Source organism: Salmo trutta, chromosome 13 (assembly GCF_901001165.1).
Source record: "Salmo trutta chromosome 13, fSalTru1.1, whole genome shotgun sequence".
Lineage (NCBI taxonomy): Eukaryota > Metazoa > Chordata > Actinopteri > Salmoniformes > Salmonidae > Salmo > Salmo trutta.
Genome location: NC_042969.1, coordinates 62,354,127 through 62,371,333, shown reverse-complemented (window position 1 = coordinate 62,371,333; position 17,207 = coordinate 62,354,127). Strand labels below are relative to the sequence as shown.

General features: G+C 45.1%; 1 pseudogene; it reads right to left on the bottom strand.

The window, feature by feature from the left end:
* The window catches only part of LOC115206809 (Fanconi anemia group J protein homolog), a 28,618-nt pseudogene continuing 11,411 nt past the window's right edge, over window positions 1-17,207 (bottom strand).

Below are 17,207 nucleotides of genomic sequence, written 5' to 3'. Positions count from 1 at the left end.
GCTGTCTGAGCTGGGGCGACAGTGGGACAGATCTTCCACAGTCACTAGAGATTGACTGGCTGGAGACATGATGGTGGTGCTGTTGAACGTCTGGCTCCCTGCTCCATGGGTATCTCCTGCCCCCTGTTGGCACCCGGAGAAGGCCATCAGCGACTGCATAGCACAGATGAAGGCGTTGTGGTGCCTGAAAAAGTTATGCACCCACGTGTACAGACCTGGTGTAAACAGAGACCAATGTTGTTAGTGGAATATAAAATATAAAAACAAAATTATTCCCACTTTTCTAATAACACTTATTTTATCAATCCTCTAGGTTAAAACCAGAACACACCTCTATCTTGTGGACAAGCATCACCACCAAGTGCCCAAGATAAGAAACTACACATTGTGTCATGCAACAGAGACATTAGAGGGTATGTTTGAGTAATTCAAGCTCTTGAGTGGCTGCAACCTGCGATCATTCATTTCAGTACCTGAAATGTATTTGTTGGGGTTGTTCCCAAACCGGTCATCTACCAGAATGAGGGCTCCCCAGTCATTCTTGTGTCTAATACACCTGTGGTAGTAAAAACATGTGTAAGTTCAGGTAGTAACCTCCTGGTTTGCAAAATGATCAAACATTTTTATGCTTACTGATCATGAGCCTGATTTGTGAGCTAGGAAGAAGCCTCCTGTGATTGGCTGAGTCAAGGACAGAGAATCAAACAAGAACACATACAAAGAAGCCCGTACCTGACCAGGGCCTGGTTGAGGGCTCTGTAGGCCTGGATCTCATACCAGCAGGAGCCTGACAGCAGACCCCTGGCTTTACAGTGCTGGTCATTATACTTCATCTTCAGCTCCACCTGAAAACACAGCAGGAATGTTAGATGGAGACACGTCACAGGACGGGTCATCAGGACACTGCCATACTGCCACCACAGACCAAATCAAAGCTGAAAAAGAGCAGAACAAACAACGGGAGACTGACTGGTATGCTTACAAAGACAGTGAAAGATTAATAATAGAAAACATTTGTCCCGTTTTAAAATCTGGTTAGCTGAAGTCACTAGTCTTTTACATATGGCAAGGATTTAGCATGATATCTCTGGCAGATCCACCACATGTGATAACATATGGCAACCCTTTCTGTCTTATCTATCATGTGATGGGCAACAAGACACCGAGTCTGGATCCACCCTGATCCATAGTTGCCTACTTATTTATTACTTTTGTGTCAAATTTAAATAAAAATAAAAAATGGTGCAGATTATTTTCTACTCTGTCAAGGCACTATTTTTCCTGTCTTCTTTCAGGGGGTGGGGGTGTTATTGTTGTATTGTTTGCTGTTATCAGTCAGCTTGTAAAAATGAACATTTAAAAATAATGTACTTTTATGTTACAGCCTTATTCTAAAAGTACATGTTTTCCCTCATCAATATATATATATCAATATATCAATATATATATATATATATATATATATATATAAATATATATATCTCAATACATATCAATATATATATAATATATACACACACACACAACACCCCACAACGACAAAGTTAAAACAGGTTCAGACCCTTTGCTATGAGACTGGAAATTGAGCTCAGGTGCATCCTGTTTGAATTGATGATCCTTGAGATGTTTCTACAACTTCATTGGAGTCCACCTGTGGTAAATTCAATTGAATGTGAACAATGTATAAACATTTCCCGCTATCCCCACAATTCTTCTCAAACATGATTACTAATTGATTTAAAGAAAATGTAGTTGCTCAACACCGTACCGAAAGTTTCGTAAGAGAGCGCATAGATACAAAATACTAATCGCTAGTGTGAATACCGGCAAAAAATGTTTTGTCTATGTTACATCGATATTTAGTCGATCGATACACCCCAGACTTTTGGCCATCTGTTTCAGCTCGGTTTGTTTTCCAGTTGTAGTTCACTGTCTACACGTAAGGCACATTTCTTACAGACCTTTCCCGTTAGCTTTAAAAGGTCAGCATTTAAAAATAGATTTAATAGGTTTCACCTACATTCTAATTAAACAAACAGACAATAAATACAAGTCCACTAAGTGTTCTAGAATGCAGGAAAATATGGGTCAGTTCAAGAGGGTGATATGTGAAAACTGTTTTCTTTACCCTATGTCCTTATAATCAAATCCAATCATTCATCTGAACGATATTTTAGTCTCAATATGCTTATACTTGACAGTTTTGATGAATTACGAATGTTATAGGTGCGTTGGAAAAATGACAAGCTCACAAAATGCATCTGATTAATTAATTACGAGTATGATTTACATTCATAATTTAAACCACAATGCAACAAATAAGCAAACTGGTTTTAACTTTAGCAAACATTGTCAACATTAAATGTGCTCACTTCGCCCATCTTCATCTCCCTCCGTTGCACTGCATTTTCTACTTTTAGCACCCTGGTCAAAAATGGTGCGTCAAAATGTCGGGACTCCGGTTCCCCCATTGAAATTGTCATTAGATCAGGAATCAGATTTAACCGCGGGCTAATTTTTTTTCTGGAGGATGGTCAGTGGGCAAAACATAACTCAAAATAATTTGTAGACTGCAAATTGACCGCAAGCAACCCCAAACAGATATAATATTTGACTAAAACATAATTTCAAACCTAGCTTACATTTGGATATGATCACATATACAGTGTCTTTGGAAAGTATTCAGACCCCTTGACTTTTCCCACATTTTGTTACGTTACAGCCAAATGGCATGTCTTCCTAAAATTTCTTATAACACAAACTCAATTTGTAAAATCTTAATTCTAAGAACGATAGTGTGGTGAATAGACTTACAGTGGATTCAAAAGTATTCAGGCCCCTTGACGTTTTTCACTATTTGTTACATTACAGCCTTATTCTAAAATGAATGTAAAATGTTTTACTCATCAATCTACACACAATACCGCATAATGACAAAGCAAAAAACAGGTTTTGACATTTTGGATAATTTATTAAAAACAGATACCTTATTTACATAAGTATTCAGACCCTTTGCTATGAGACTCAAAATTGAGCTCAGGTGCATCCTGTTTCCATTGATCATCCTTGATGTTTGTAGAACCTGGAGACACCTGTGGTAAATTCAAATGATTGGACATGATTTGGAAAGGCACACACCTGTCCATATATTGAGCAAAAACCAAGCCATGGGGTCGAAGGGATTGTCTGTAGAGCTTCGAGACCGGATTGTGTAGAGGCACAGATCTGGGGAAGGGTACCAAAACATTTCTGCAGCATTAAAGGTCCCCAAGAACACAGTGGCCTCCATCATTCTTAAATGGAAGAAGTTTGGAACCACCAAGACTCTTCCTAGAGCTGGCCGCCCGGCCAAACTGAGCAATCAGGGGAGAAGGGCCTTAGTCAGGGAGGTGACCAAGAACCTGATGATCACGCTAACAGAGCTCCAGAGTTCCTCTGTGGAAATGGGAGAAACTTCCAGAAGGACAACCATCTCTGCAGCACTCCACCAATCAGGCCTTCGTGGTAGAGTGGCCAGACGGAAGCCACTCCTTAGTAAAAGACACATGACAGCCCGCTTGGAGTTTGTCAAAAGGCACCTAAAGCACTCTCAGAACATGAGAAACAAGATTTTATGGTCTCATGAAACCAAGATTGAACTCTTTGGCCTTAATGCCAAGCGTCACGACTGGAGGAAACCTGGCACCATCCCTATGGTGAAGCATGGTGGTCATCATGGGGTATTGTGTGTAGATTGCAGAGGATTTTTTGTAATTTAATCCATTTTAAAATAAGGCTATAAAGTAACAAAATGTGTAAAAAGTGCCTTCGGAATGTATTTAGACCTCTTGACTTTATCCACGTTACAACCTTAATCTATAATGGATGAAATAAAAAAATTCCTCAGCAATCTACACAAAATCATAACATTTGACTGAATCTTGTGTAGCCCAGAGCATTATCTTTGACATCAAGTGAGAAAGAAAAAAATCGCTACTTGTCAGACACCCCAAAACCACCGAATGTGCTCTTGTGGCTGATAGGCTAGCCATAGCTGTGTGCCATCACCTGTGCTCTGACCTGCCATCCAGCACCTTTCAGGCATCAGGCAGGGCACATCCATTGAGAACTAATGTGATTCATGTGGGCTGTGGAGTGGGAAGGTGAGGGGGAGACGCCAACCCCCTGTTAAAAACAGAGCCGGAAGAGATTTGTTATTGCCTGCCCAGAATGCCCCCTCAGACAGATCTGTTGTGAAAGGGGGAATAAAGGGGGCATACAGCAGAGATGAAGAGCAGAGACGGGAGGTAGGAGGGGGTCTAGACAACACAAGTGATGAAGTTGATCTGGAAGACAGATCTGCTGTGAAAGATGGGAGGATAGAGCAAAAGGCAAAGAGATGCTGAGACAGGAGGTAGGGGGGCAGAAAAGGTGGTCCAGTCAACACAAGACGAGCAACGAGCCATGCCACAAAAAGGCCATGAAAGCATCCATCTCCATCAATTTGCATCCATCCATCAATTAACCTCTCCTGGATTTTCAGCGCTAACCTTTTGGGATTGACAAGTGAAAAGTTCATGTGACATCTGACGGGTGGGACATATGGGACATGACAGCGAACAACAGGGACTGACAGGCAGGTGCCGTGTGTTCACAGCCCAGAGCACCATGACCCCTAACGACACGGGCATGCACACACTGTTCCCCTCTCTGCTTTCTGTCCTGGGCAGAGAGGTGTGTCATACTGGACGTCATCATGGTCTGGATGAGTCTGAGCCAAATAAACAACAGGAATTAGATTCATTTAAAAAGAAAAAGAAGAAACGCCTCACTAGACCATGTCAAAATGGACCTGCAGAAGCCACGCCATTTTCTTCCCGGCCAGATGTATACTACTCATGTCATGGGGGCTCACGAGGCGCAGGCCAGCGGCTGTATGGTGAGATGAGATGTCTCCTCCTGTCTGTTAAACACCAGAGGGCTTGACGCATCTGCTTCTGAGACCACGAACGGAAATGGCCAGTATCCCCGAGCCGCCAATGTCATTGAAATCCAATGGGAGTCCATTTCAGCGTCCCACCCCAAGTGAAAACCATATCTGACATGACAGGATGCTTATGTGAAAAAGCCAATTCTAGCTTCTAGCGAATCGCCTCCTAAATGTGAAAGAAACCGCCAGATAGAAGAGATTAGTTAAAATGTCAGGAGATCGTTAGTCGCTCGCTCGCTTTGGCCCAGTCCTCCCACCGCTACCTGTTCATGCTTAAAAACATACATTTGACCAGCAAGCATGGTTTGCAGCTGAGCGGACCAGTTTGCATGTGCCCCCTGGCAGTCCTAACCATCTTGTGCCTGTCAGTGAGATTGTGGAGCGCTCCATCTGCCTAATGTGACAGAGCTGACAGCTGGGTGCCTCGTCCTCAGTGTGTCCCTGTAAGATGTGAACACACACTCACAGGCACCTAACCAGCACGCACACGCATTCTTACACCCCCCCCCCCCCTACACTGTCTGGTCCTCCTCCTCCATAAAGTATCAAAGCAGAGACACTAGGTCTCTATAAAACTATGTTTGTGTCTTAAAATGTCTGCTGTGCTCCTCATTAAGCAAACAGAGATGCCGTATCAGTGGCCTTTCATTGCCTGTTGAAACAGAGGATTGTTTCTCTCCCTCACACATGACTGTGTATTGTAAGACATGCCTGTTGTGGAAAAAACAACTCTACATGTGTATAATGTAACATTGTGTTTGTCCCAAATGGCACCCCATTCCTAATATAGTGCAGGGTTCTGGTCAAAAGTAGTGCACTAAATAGGGAATAGGGTAATATTTGGGATGCATTTTAAAATGTAATAGTAGCTTAGCAGAGCTTTCGGTGTGGAGAACTGTTTACAGTTCACCTTTGATCTCAGGCAATATAACAGGCTAGTAAACGCAGGGCTGCTCTGTGCTTCAGTTAAAACCTTAAAGTTTTGCTGAGAATTGGGTCTGGGAAAAGCAGACTAGGCACGAAGGTAGGCGTCCACACTACATGAGGGGTGTACATAAGCTATAGGGGGTGCATGTTTGAAATGTGGGACAGGGTCAGTGAGTCCAAGTGAACGTGTGCTGAGAAGAGAATGTCTATATGTGCTTCCATAAAAGGCATAAATGTTAAACAGCTGGGAGAGTAAGAATATATGTACTTTTGTGGCTGTGGGCATGTGAGCGAGACCATTTGAGTGTAGTATAAGTGTAGTTGTGAGAGAAAGTGTGCACTACATGTGTGATATGAGCATGCGTGCATGTGAGTGTGTATCTGACCCCTCTAAGATCCCCGTCATAGCCGAGGCAGCGTTGTGTTGCTGTGTACCTGTGGCTTCCTGCCTGCCCGGCGCCTGCTGGGTTGTTTTAGCGTAGCTGTCAGAGGGGCCGTTGGGACAAACAGTCACAGTGACCTGGACCTGACAGTCATTAGTGTCATGTCCTGTCCCCTCTTCTGGTAATGGGGGTCAGCTAGCAGACCTTACCACCCCCCCAGGGCTCCTCTGGGGCCAGGGTAGGCAGCTGACACACCAGGAGGAGAAGAAGAAAAAAAAAAGGAGAGAGCAAGAGAGCGGACATGCGGACTGCCATTTACACCATAGATGAGAGGAAAGAGAACTTTTCAGAAAATATCTGCAGTGCTGTTGGGTGAACCTGTTTCTCAGCATGAGTATCCCCCAGGGGCCCATAGCTCGCGCTCTCTCTCTCCCCCTCCTTCCTTCGGCCACATCTAGCCTACTCATCTCCCATCCCTCCAAGGCTAAACAAAATGTAGCCTGCAAAAAGGGAGCCTGCCATCGGGCTACACAATAAGGCTAAATACTGATGCTGGGCCTCGCGACCCTGACCATAATTTGAACTTACTCTACCTATTGTCTTCTGATTTCGTCCTTATTTGGGTGTAAATATGAGACAAAATATCCACAGAAAAGTGTTATTAACCAACCTGCCTCTGTGTGTGGCTATCAAGATTTGCTCATCATCACCTAAGGCACACTCACAATAAAGAAAGTACCCGCACGCGATGCACGCACACTAACCCTAACCCTAACCAGTCTTACAGGGGTTTACATGGTTTTGTGCATGTACAAGGTGATAGAAATCTCCACGGCAGTACCAGTGTTTTGTCGGTTTAATAATACATTCCTGTGGATATTTTTTCGACCCGAAGGACCAACCGCACAGACAACCGGTAGAGCAAACGTTACATTATTCAACATTTTGGCTTGTAAGGAAACTTTCAAAGTGTTTGCAGTGCTTTAATTCAGACTGTGTACACAGAAAGCTGGCATCACAGTCAGATTTATTAGGCAACACTGGGCCATGGCAAAAATGTAAGGAACAATGGAGGGAAGACAGGGAGGAGGGAGTGAGGGAGGAGGGATAGATGGAGGGAGGATGAGAGGAAGACAAAGGTAGAAACTATCTGCTCAGGACAGACAGAACAATCACTTTGGGATTATATTACAGAGCACCAGAAAAAGAAGAGGATGGAGGATGCACTTTGTGTGTGTGTCCCAGTGTGTGTGTGTCCCAGTGTGTGAGTGTGTTTGTGTGTCCCAGTGTGTGAGTGTGTCCCAGTGTGTGTGTGTCCCAGTGTGTGTGTGTGTGTGTGTGTCCCAGTGTGTATGTGTCCCAGTGTGTGTGTCCCAGTCTGTGTGTGTCCGTCCCAGTGTGTGTGTGTCCGTCCCAGTGTGTGTGTGTGTCCCAGTGTGTGTGTGTGTCCCAGTGTGTGTGTGTGTGTGTCCCAGTGTGTGTGTCTCCCAGTGTGTGTCGCCCAGTGTGTGTGTGTGTGTCTCCCAGTGTGTGTGTGTGTCTCCCAGTGTGTGTGTGTGTCCCAGTGTGTGTGTGTGTGTGTGTCCCAGTGTGTGTGTGTCCCAGTGTGTGTGTGTGTGTGTCCCACAGTGTGTCCCCCACAGTGTGTGTGTGTGTCCCAGTGTGTGTGTGTGTCCCAGTGTGTGTGTGTGTGTCCCAGTGTGTGTGTGTGTATATGTCCCAGTGTGTGTTTCCCAGTGTGTGTATGTGTCCCAGTGTGTCTATGTGTGTGTGTCCCAGTGTGTGTATGTGTCCCAGAGTGTGTATGTGTCCCAGTGTGCGTATGTGTCCCAGTGTGTGTGTGTATGTCCCAGTGTGTGTGTGTGTATGTCCCAGTGTGTGTGTCCCAGTGTGTGTGTGTCCCAGTGTGTGTGTGTGTCCCACAGTGTGTGTCCCAGTGTGTGTCCCAGTGTGTGTGTGTGTGTCCCACAGTGTGTGTCCCAGTGTGTGTGTGTGTCCCAGTGTGTGTGTGTGTGTGTATGTCCCAGTGTGTGTTTCCCAGTGTGTGTATGTGTCTCCCAGTGTGTGTGTGTGTGTGTGTGTGTGTCCCAGTGTGTGTGTGTGTGTGTGTCCCAGTGTGTGTGTGTGTCCCAGTGTGTGTGTGTGTGTGTCCCACAGTGTGTGTCCCAGTGTGTGTGTGTGTCCCACAGTGTGTGTCCCAGTGTGTGTGTGTGTCCCAGTGTGTGTGTGTGTCCCAGTGTGTGTGTGTGTGTCCCAGTGTGTGTGTGTGTGTCCCAGTGTGTGTGTGTGTGTCCCAGTGTGTGTGTGTGTGTGTCCCAGTGTGTGTGTGTGTCCCAGTGTGTGTGTGTGTCCCAGTGTGTGTGTGTGTGTGTGTCCCAGTGTGTGTGTGTGTGTGTATGTCCCAGTGTGTGTTTCCCAGTGTGTGTATGTGTCCCAGTGTGTGTGTGTATGTCCCAGTGTGTGTGTCCCAGTGTGTGTGTGTCCCAGTGTGTGTGTGTCCCAGTGTGTGTGTGTGTGTCCCACAGTGTGTGTCCCAGTGTGTGTGTGTGTGTCCCACAGTGTGTGTCCCAGTGTGTGTCCCAGTGTGTGTGTGTGTCCCACAGTGTGTGTCCCAGTGTGTGTGTGTGTCCCAGTGTGTGTGTGTGTCCCAGTGTGTGTGTGTGTGTCCCAGTGTGTGTGTGTGTATGTTCCAGTGTGTGTTTCCCAGTGTGTATATGTGTGTGTGTGTCCCAGTGTGTGTATGTGTCCCAGTGTGTCTATGTGTGTGTGTCCCAGTGTGTGTATGTGTCCCAGAGTGTGTATGTGTCCCAGTGTGTGTATGTGTCCCAGTGTGTGTATGTGTCCCAGTGTGTGTGTGTATGTCCCAGTGTGTTTCCCAGTGTGTTTCCCAGTGTGTGTGTGTGTGTGTGTGTCCCAGTGTGTGTATGTGTCCCAGTGTGTCTATGTGTGTGTGTCCCAGTGTGTGTATGTGTCCCAGTGTGTGTATGTGTCCCAGAGTGTGTATGTGTCCCAGTGTGTGTCCCAGTGTGTGTCCCAGAGTGTGTATGTGTCCCAGAGTGTGTATGTGTCCCAGAGTGTGTATGTGTCCCAGTGTGTGTATGTGTCCCAGTGTGTGTATGTGTCCCAGAGTGTGTATGTGTCCCAGTGTGTGTATGTGTCCCAGTGTGTGTATGTGTCCCAGCGTGTGTATGTGTCCCAGCGTGTGTATGTGTCCCAGCGTGTGTATGTGTCCCAGCGTGTGTATGTGTCCCAGCGTGTGTATGTGTCCCAGCGTGTGTATGTGTCCCAGCGTGTATGTTCCAGCGTGTGTATGTGTCCCAGCGTGTGTATGTGTCCCAGCGTGTGTATGTGTCCCAGCGTGTGTATGTGTCCCAGCGTGTGTATGTGTCCCAGCGTGTGTATGTGTCCCAGTGTGTGTATGTGTCCCAGTGTGTGTATGTGTCCCAGTGTGTGTATGTGTCCCAGTGTGTGTATGTGTCCCAGTGTGTGTATGTGTCCCAGTGTGTGTATGTGTCCCAGTGTGTGTATGTGTCCCAGTGTGTGTATGTGTATGTGTCCAGAACTTTTTCAGTGTTGCTCTGGAGGTCTGTAGGAAAACACATTGGTAGCCAGCAGATTCTGTGAAGCGCTTCCACCTGTATGTGACTGACTGGACACAACGGTAAACAGGGGTCTTTCTCTTTGGGTCCTCTGCTGTGAAACAAACCTGATGGGCTCACCACCAAGAACTTGTCTCTGGTTCTTACCTGCAGGTCCTTGATGTTGGGGAAGGGGATGCCGACGGTGACCACTGCTCTGGCGTTGTCGTCTGTGAAGTCCAGTCCTTCACTCACCTTCCCTCTACACACAGCCATCAGCAGAGCTCCATTTGGGGGGGACAGAAACAACCCCAACATCAACCCAGTCATCCGTCCTAAACAGATATAACTAGAATTCTTCCACAATTAAAAGGGTACCCAACACCAAACCAATTGTTGCTCAATCCCTTGCACAAGAGAGATACAGACAGAGAGACAGACTAACAAAGATAGAGACACAGAGAGAGAAGAAAGAGAGAGTGAGAGACAGAGACAGCCCAGTCCCACCTCTGTCCCATGCAAACTCTCCACTGATTCTGATGGCATCATAGTACATCTGCAGCAGCTCATCAAAGTCTCTCTTCCCTCCTCCTCTAGGCTCTGTGATCACCGTCTTCCTCTCCTCCAACTTCTCCCACAGCCCTGCGTTGGTCAAGCGGTCACACAGCTTGTCAAGCATCTAAGAAAACAGAACACCAGCAAACAGAGCAGGGCTTCATGGATGCATCAACAAAAATAATAAACAGTGTGATTTGTTCATATCTTTTTCAATTAATCTTTTTCTTAACATTTCTTCATTTGTTTGCTCTTTGGCTGGTAGAAATTGCATAATTTTCAAAACTCAGCTATCAGCAGATTCCTGAAGACTACATGACATAGCCTTCCAATAAATAACTAACTATCAATTGGTCCTAACATGAATCAGGTTTGGCACCACTATGGGATGGAAGCTATTCTTCACATGGGTCTTAACGACCTAATGAAGCAACAGAGCAGGAGTTGAGACTACAGTAAACAGGAGAAAAACTATGGCCATATTATACCAAGAAATGTGGTCCACATTAGAGCCCCCTGAGAAAACCTTTCACATAGCAGCATAAATACTGAGGTTTGTCTGCCTGCCAAAAGCAGCAACCTCTCCTCTCACAAGACATACAGAGAAATAGGTTTCCAGGTTTCCTTTCTAGAACTCTAAACTGTTTTCAGAGTTAGTGGGGGCACCTTGAATCCTTTCAAGGCTAAACAGTCCAGTACATTGTCCTAACAGCTTGGCATCCAGACACTGCAGGTGTGTGTGTGTCTTTAAGTCTGAAACAAAGTTCACATCATGATGGCACTGGAAGCTCCTCTGCACCCCAGCCTGTCGTTCTCCGTCCTGTGGCTCAGTTTCCCCCTCCCCTTCCTCCACAAAGTTGATGCGTTTAAACCCCCCCCCCACTCTTCCTCCATCCATAATAAAATCACTGTTGCTGCTGTTGCTGTTAGTGCAAAAAGTCAGTGTCTCTCCAGGGAGGAACATTGATCTAAAAGCCCTCTCCTCGTCAGCTCCTAGCAGAGATCTAGTCATGTCTCCACCATAGCGGATTATTTGCATGGCTTCACAATCAAAGAGCATCTTCACTGGTTTGGAAATGTGTTCGAAGGGTCAAGTAGAAGTTCTTCTTGTCTTGTAGTCAGCAGAAAAACTTCACAACAGAGCAACGGGGCTGGGTTTGGGAGTAGTAGGCTCAGCCAGGAGCAGTGAAGCTGTGGGAAGGTTAAAATAGAGGAAGGGGTTTTCATACAGGCCTCGTTGGCCCATGTTATTAAGTGAGATACAGAGAGAGACCAGGACAAATAGAGATTGACCGAAAGAGAGGGAGAGAAATTCAAAGAGAGATAGCTAAAGAGAGCTGAAAGGGAAGAGGGGGTGTTTGTACAGGCCGTTATCCAACTGTCCTGTTAAGTGTAAACGTGCCATTTATTGTCAGAGAACAGCGGCGTACCCAGAGACGACACCCAAAAAGCATCCAGGCAGTACATAGTTTAGGACAAAGAAGAAGTAGTATTTAAAAACAAATTGCAGTTAGTCGGTTACTCCAACACAGTGAAAGATAGGGAAATGAAACATTACGAGCGCGTGGATGGATAGTTCCTCTAGTTCCTGGCACACCAAGATGACTGACTAGCTACAGCCTGCCTGTAATTGTGAAATGAAGCAGAGGCGTATTTCATTAGGTAGCCTCGCTCAGCGCCACAAAACAACCGGGAGGGCCGGGAAACAGGAAAGTTTGCATCAATAAAACACGACACTTTCACAAAAGCCGCAGCGTTACATTGACAAGGGCCCCCCGCTTCATTCGTCAACCCCTACCACGACTCCTCCACAAAACTGGTTGTCCCAACAATTGCTTTCCGATCCAATCCTGACTGACAATGGGTGAATTATTCATGTTATGTACTTTAGGATGGGAAACAAAAACAGCCATTATCTGCCACACTGCACTTGAGGAAGACCAGAGGAGAGGCCGATTCAAGAAGGAAGGGAAGAGGAAGCTCACTCTCTCGCTGATCTAATTGATGGTCTGGGTCACTGTAGTCAGCATCTTAGATTGTTGAGATTGTCCTTTTTGCAGCCGACGTAAAACTTCTGCCAGCGAACAGCGAGTAACCTGATAACAAGGGAAGAGTAACCCGATAATAAAACGCCAGCCAGGGCTCTTAAAACACAGAGGGTAAGTCACAAACAGCACCCTATTCCCTATATAGTGCACTACTTTTGACCAGAGCTCTTTAGGCCCCCCTATGGGACATGGTCAAAAGTAGTGGACTATAAAGGGAGTAGGGTGCCATTTGAGACACAGGAAGAGACACATGCACTTGAGCAGCACAAACAGTCTTTGTGCAGAGCTTGTCGTTTATATTCCCCGAGTTGTAATTTGTAAAGCCCTTATAAAAATGGGGGGCGAAATACAATCCAGTCAGTGCCACTCCAGCAGGAGCCACTTGGCTTGCAGCAGGGCCCAGGGTAATGGTCCCTAATGCTTTTATCTTTGAGACACTAAGAGTAAACATTACTCTGGCTGCATCCCAGTGCTTTTGACCATGGCCAAAAAAGTAGTGTACTTTAAAAGGGAATAAGGTGCCATTTAGGATGAACCTTCTGTCTCGTTGCTCCAACTGATGCTGCCATTTAATTACAAGCACATTTTCCTTAATCTTGACTGAGTAGAGCTGGGTTCAAAGTAGAGGTCGACCGATTAATCAGAATGGCCGATTAATTAGGGCCGATTTCAAGTTCATAACAATCGGTAATCGGTATTTTTGGCAACCATTTTTTTTTTACACCTTTATTTAACTAGGCAAGTCAGATTAAGAACACATTCTTATTTTCAATGACGGCTTAGGAACGGGGGTTAACTGCCTTGTTCAGGGGGGATTCGGGGATTCGTTTTTGCAACCTTCTGGTTACTAGTCCAACGCTCTAACCACCTGCCTTACATTGCACTCCACGAGTAGCCTGCATGGCAGGCTGACTACCTGTTACACGAGGGCAGCAATAAGCCAAGGTAAGTTGCTAGCTAGCATTAAACGTATCTTATAAAAAAACTATCAATCTTAACATAATCACTAGTTAACTACACATGGTTGATGATATTACTAGTTTATATAACGTGTCCTGCGTTGCATATAATCGATGCGGTGCCTGTTAATTTCTCATCGAATCACAGCCTTCTTCAACAAACCGGTGATGATTTAACGCATTTGTGAAAAAAGCACTGTCGTTGCACCAATGTACCTAACCATAAACATCAATGCCTTTCTTTAAAATCAATACACAAGTATATATTTTTAAACCTGCATATTTAGTTAATATTGCCTGCTAACATGAATTTGTGTCACTTCTCTTGCGTTCCGTGCAAGCAGTCAGGGTATATACAGCAGTTTGGGCCGCCTGGCTCATTGCGAACTGTGTGAAGTCCATTTATTCCTAACAACGGCCGTAATTAATTTGCCAGAATTGTACATAATTATGACATAATATTGAAGGTTGTGCAATGTAACAGGAATATTTAGACTTAGGGATGCCACCCATTAGATAAAATATGGAACGGTTCCGTATTTCACTGAAATAATAAACGTTTTGTTTTCAAAGGGATAGTTTCCGGATTCGACCATATTAATGACCAAAGGCTCGTATTTCTGTGTGTTATTATGTTATAATTAAGTCTATGATTTGATATTTGATAGAGCAGTCTGACTGAGCGATGGTAGGCAGCAGCAGGCTCGTAAGCATTCATTCAAACAGCACCTTTGTGCGTTTTGCCAGCAGCTCTTCGCAATTCTTCAAGTATTGCGCTGTTTATGACTTCAAGCCTATCAACCCCTGAGATTAGGCTGGTGTAACCCATGTGAAATGGCTAGCTAGTTAGCGGGTGCGCGCTAATAGCGTTTCAAACGTCACTCGCTCTGAGACTTGGGAGTGGTTGTTCCCCTTGCTCTACATGGGTAACGCTGCTTCAAGGGTGGCTGTTGTCAATGTGTTCCTGGTTCGAGCCCAGGTAGGAGCGAGGAGAGAGACGGAAGCTATACGGTTACACTGGCAATACTAAAGTGCCTATAAGAACATCCAATAGTCAAAGGTATATGAAATACAAATCGTATAGAGAGAAATAGTCCTATAATTCCTACAACCTAAAACTTCTTACCTGGGAATATTGAAGACTCATGTTAAAAGGAACCACCAGCTTTCATATGTTCTCATGTTCTGAGCAAGGAATTTAAACGTTAGCTTTTTTACATGGCACATATTGCACTTTTACTTTCTTCTCCAACACTTTGTTTTTGCATTATTTAAACCAAATTGAACATGTTTCATTATTTATTTGAGGCTAAATTGATAGTATTTATGTATTATATTAAGTTAAAATAAGTGTTCATTCAGTATTGTTGTAATTGTCATTATTACAAATAAATACATTTAAAATAAACAAATAATAAAATCGTCCGATTAAATCGGTAGCGGCCTTTTTGGTCTTCCAATAATCGGTATCGGCGTTGAAAAATCATAATCGGTCGACCTCTAGTTCAAAGGCGACGAGGCGAGGCAGGGCAGAGAATAGGCAGGGAGCATAAACATTAAAATCAGTAGATGGTGATAGTGCTGACGTCATCCAAGTATTCCTATGCAAACTCCCGATTGCTCATGAAGTATTTGAATTTGAAATGTGCCGTATTGCTGAATCTTATACCTCAGTGGGTTGAATGGCACCAAACAATTGTTAAGGATCATGGTGAAAAAGTAAGCAAAGGATCATAGTCGATGAGGTTGTTTTCATCCTGCCTGAGAGTCAACCGGGAGCCTCCTCGTAGCCAGCACGCGGTCCTGTGTGACAACAAATCTAGTAGTCACTATTTCATTAAAGCTTTTGGGGCATTCTGACAAAATTCACATAGAAATGCGAGTTATAGATCCGTCACTCTCATTGAAAGCAAGTCTAAGAAGCGACAGATTTGTTCTATCTGCGTTATTTCTAAGCTTCCCGTTATTAAGTTTTGTATCTTTTACTTTAAGTTTTGTACACCAGGTTCAAACAGCTGAAAATACTATATTTTGGGTTGTTGAAAACATATTTCACATCGGTTTAAAATGGTAGAATGATTCTCTACACTATACTTGCTAGTTTTGTCACAAACTGAAATTAGGCAAACTATTCCAATTTTAGCAGTCAGGAAATGGGAGAAGCGATTTCTGCCTAGTGCAATTTTTATTAAATATCTCGATTTGTGGTGAACTTTAAAGAATTCACCGTGGGGTTTGAACTTGATCATAATAAACGAATTTTAAAGCCTAAAACGACCGCAATAAAAAAAAAACATTTTGGCCGTTCTGGTGAAAATAACTTACATAGGGTTTCTAGGGCAGATCAGGGCTTTTGGTGCTGCTAGGTTGCTACGCAGTAGCCGACCAGCAGCGCTTGTGACTTCACGCTCCAGACTGGACACTTGGGGCCTGGCAGGGAGACGAGGAGACAAGGAGGACGGCTGGCTAGGTCTAGGAGACGGTGCTACACTACTCTATGGAGAGGCAGGCAGACAAATGACAGTCACCTAGCTATTCATCAAGGCTTGTCTCCTCTGCCAGACAGCTCACCTTGACCTCTAACTGATCCAACCAAACTAATGACAGCTAATATCATTTTGCAAGAACTATGCACAAGCAATCGGTGAACACCAAAGTGAGGACCTGTGTAGAGTTTATGTGGCTGAGTCCACACGTAGAACACAGAGTATGACTGGAAGGATGCCGTTGTGTGCCATGGTGTGTGTGTGTGTGTGTAACTTGGCCTTCATGACTAATTTAAGGGCATTATCTGACGGGTAGGTGGCGTATCCACAGGGTCTGCTGAAGCGCTACAGTAAATGTCAATCTGCACACTCGGCTGGCACCCAGGTGCACAAACACAACAGGAACAACCCACAGAGGGGCAAACCACCACACGCACAAACAGACATTTTAAAGTAAAATGGCTCCTTTTGAATTTACCGGTTGTGTACTTCATTTAAACAAATATGAAGGAAATAGGTGAAGAGTAAACACACTGAAGGTGACAAACGTGTGAATCAAACCCCTGCCCCTAGTGGCAATGTGTAGTCCACAACCACTGGATCTGCAGCAGGCCAGTGCTAGCATGGCCCCTCATTCTACAAGGCACACAATAAGGGTCCAGGCAACATGGCATGAGGAGGACTACAGCATTTAGCCAGTCTCAGAGTAACCAACAGGCACACCTAACAGTGAATAATTCATGGTGATTTCTGGGTATGGTGTGCGTGCGTGTGTGCAACGCTCAGGTTCTGGCAACAAACAACTTGGTAGAGTGGGCCAGATCTTTGCTTTGTCTAGTCTGGAGGGACGAATACCACTCTTAGGCACTGAACTCTACACCTCTCTCTTTTGCACATCTTCCCTCCCTCCCTCCCTCCCTCCCTCCCTCCCTCCCTCCCTCCCTCCCTCCCTCCCTCCATGGACCCACAATCTCCATATTTCACCTCTTTCCTCTCCACTCCCTCTTTCTGCCCTTCCCCCGTCCCTGGTGTCGGTAGGCTGTGTTGCGTCACGTCACTGTTCTGGTAGCGCCCGTTAAATTATGGAAGGGATCTTGGGCGACTGTAGCATTAATGAAACATGCAGGCCTGCCTGCTCGGTGGGTGAGAGAGAGGGAGATGTGTTGCAGCCTTAAATTATTCCGTTTAAATATGACAGCAATCATCACGCCAAGAGCGGTGCCAACCAAGTGGCTTCCGCACCACCTGCCATCCCAACCCCTCCCCTGGTGTCCACACCTCGACAGTGAAGCTTGGGCTGTC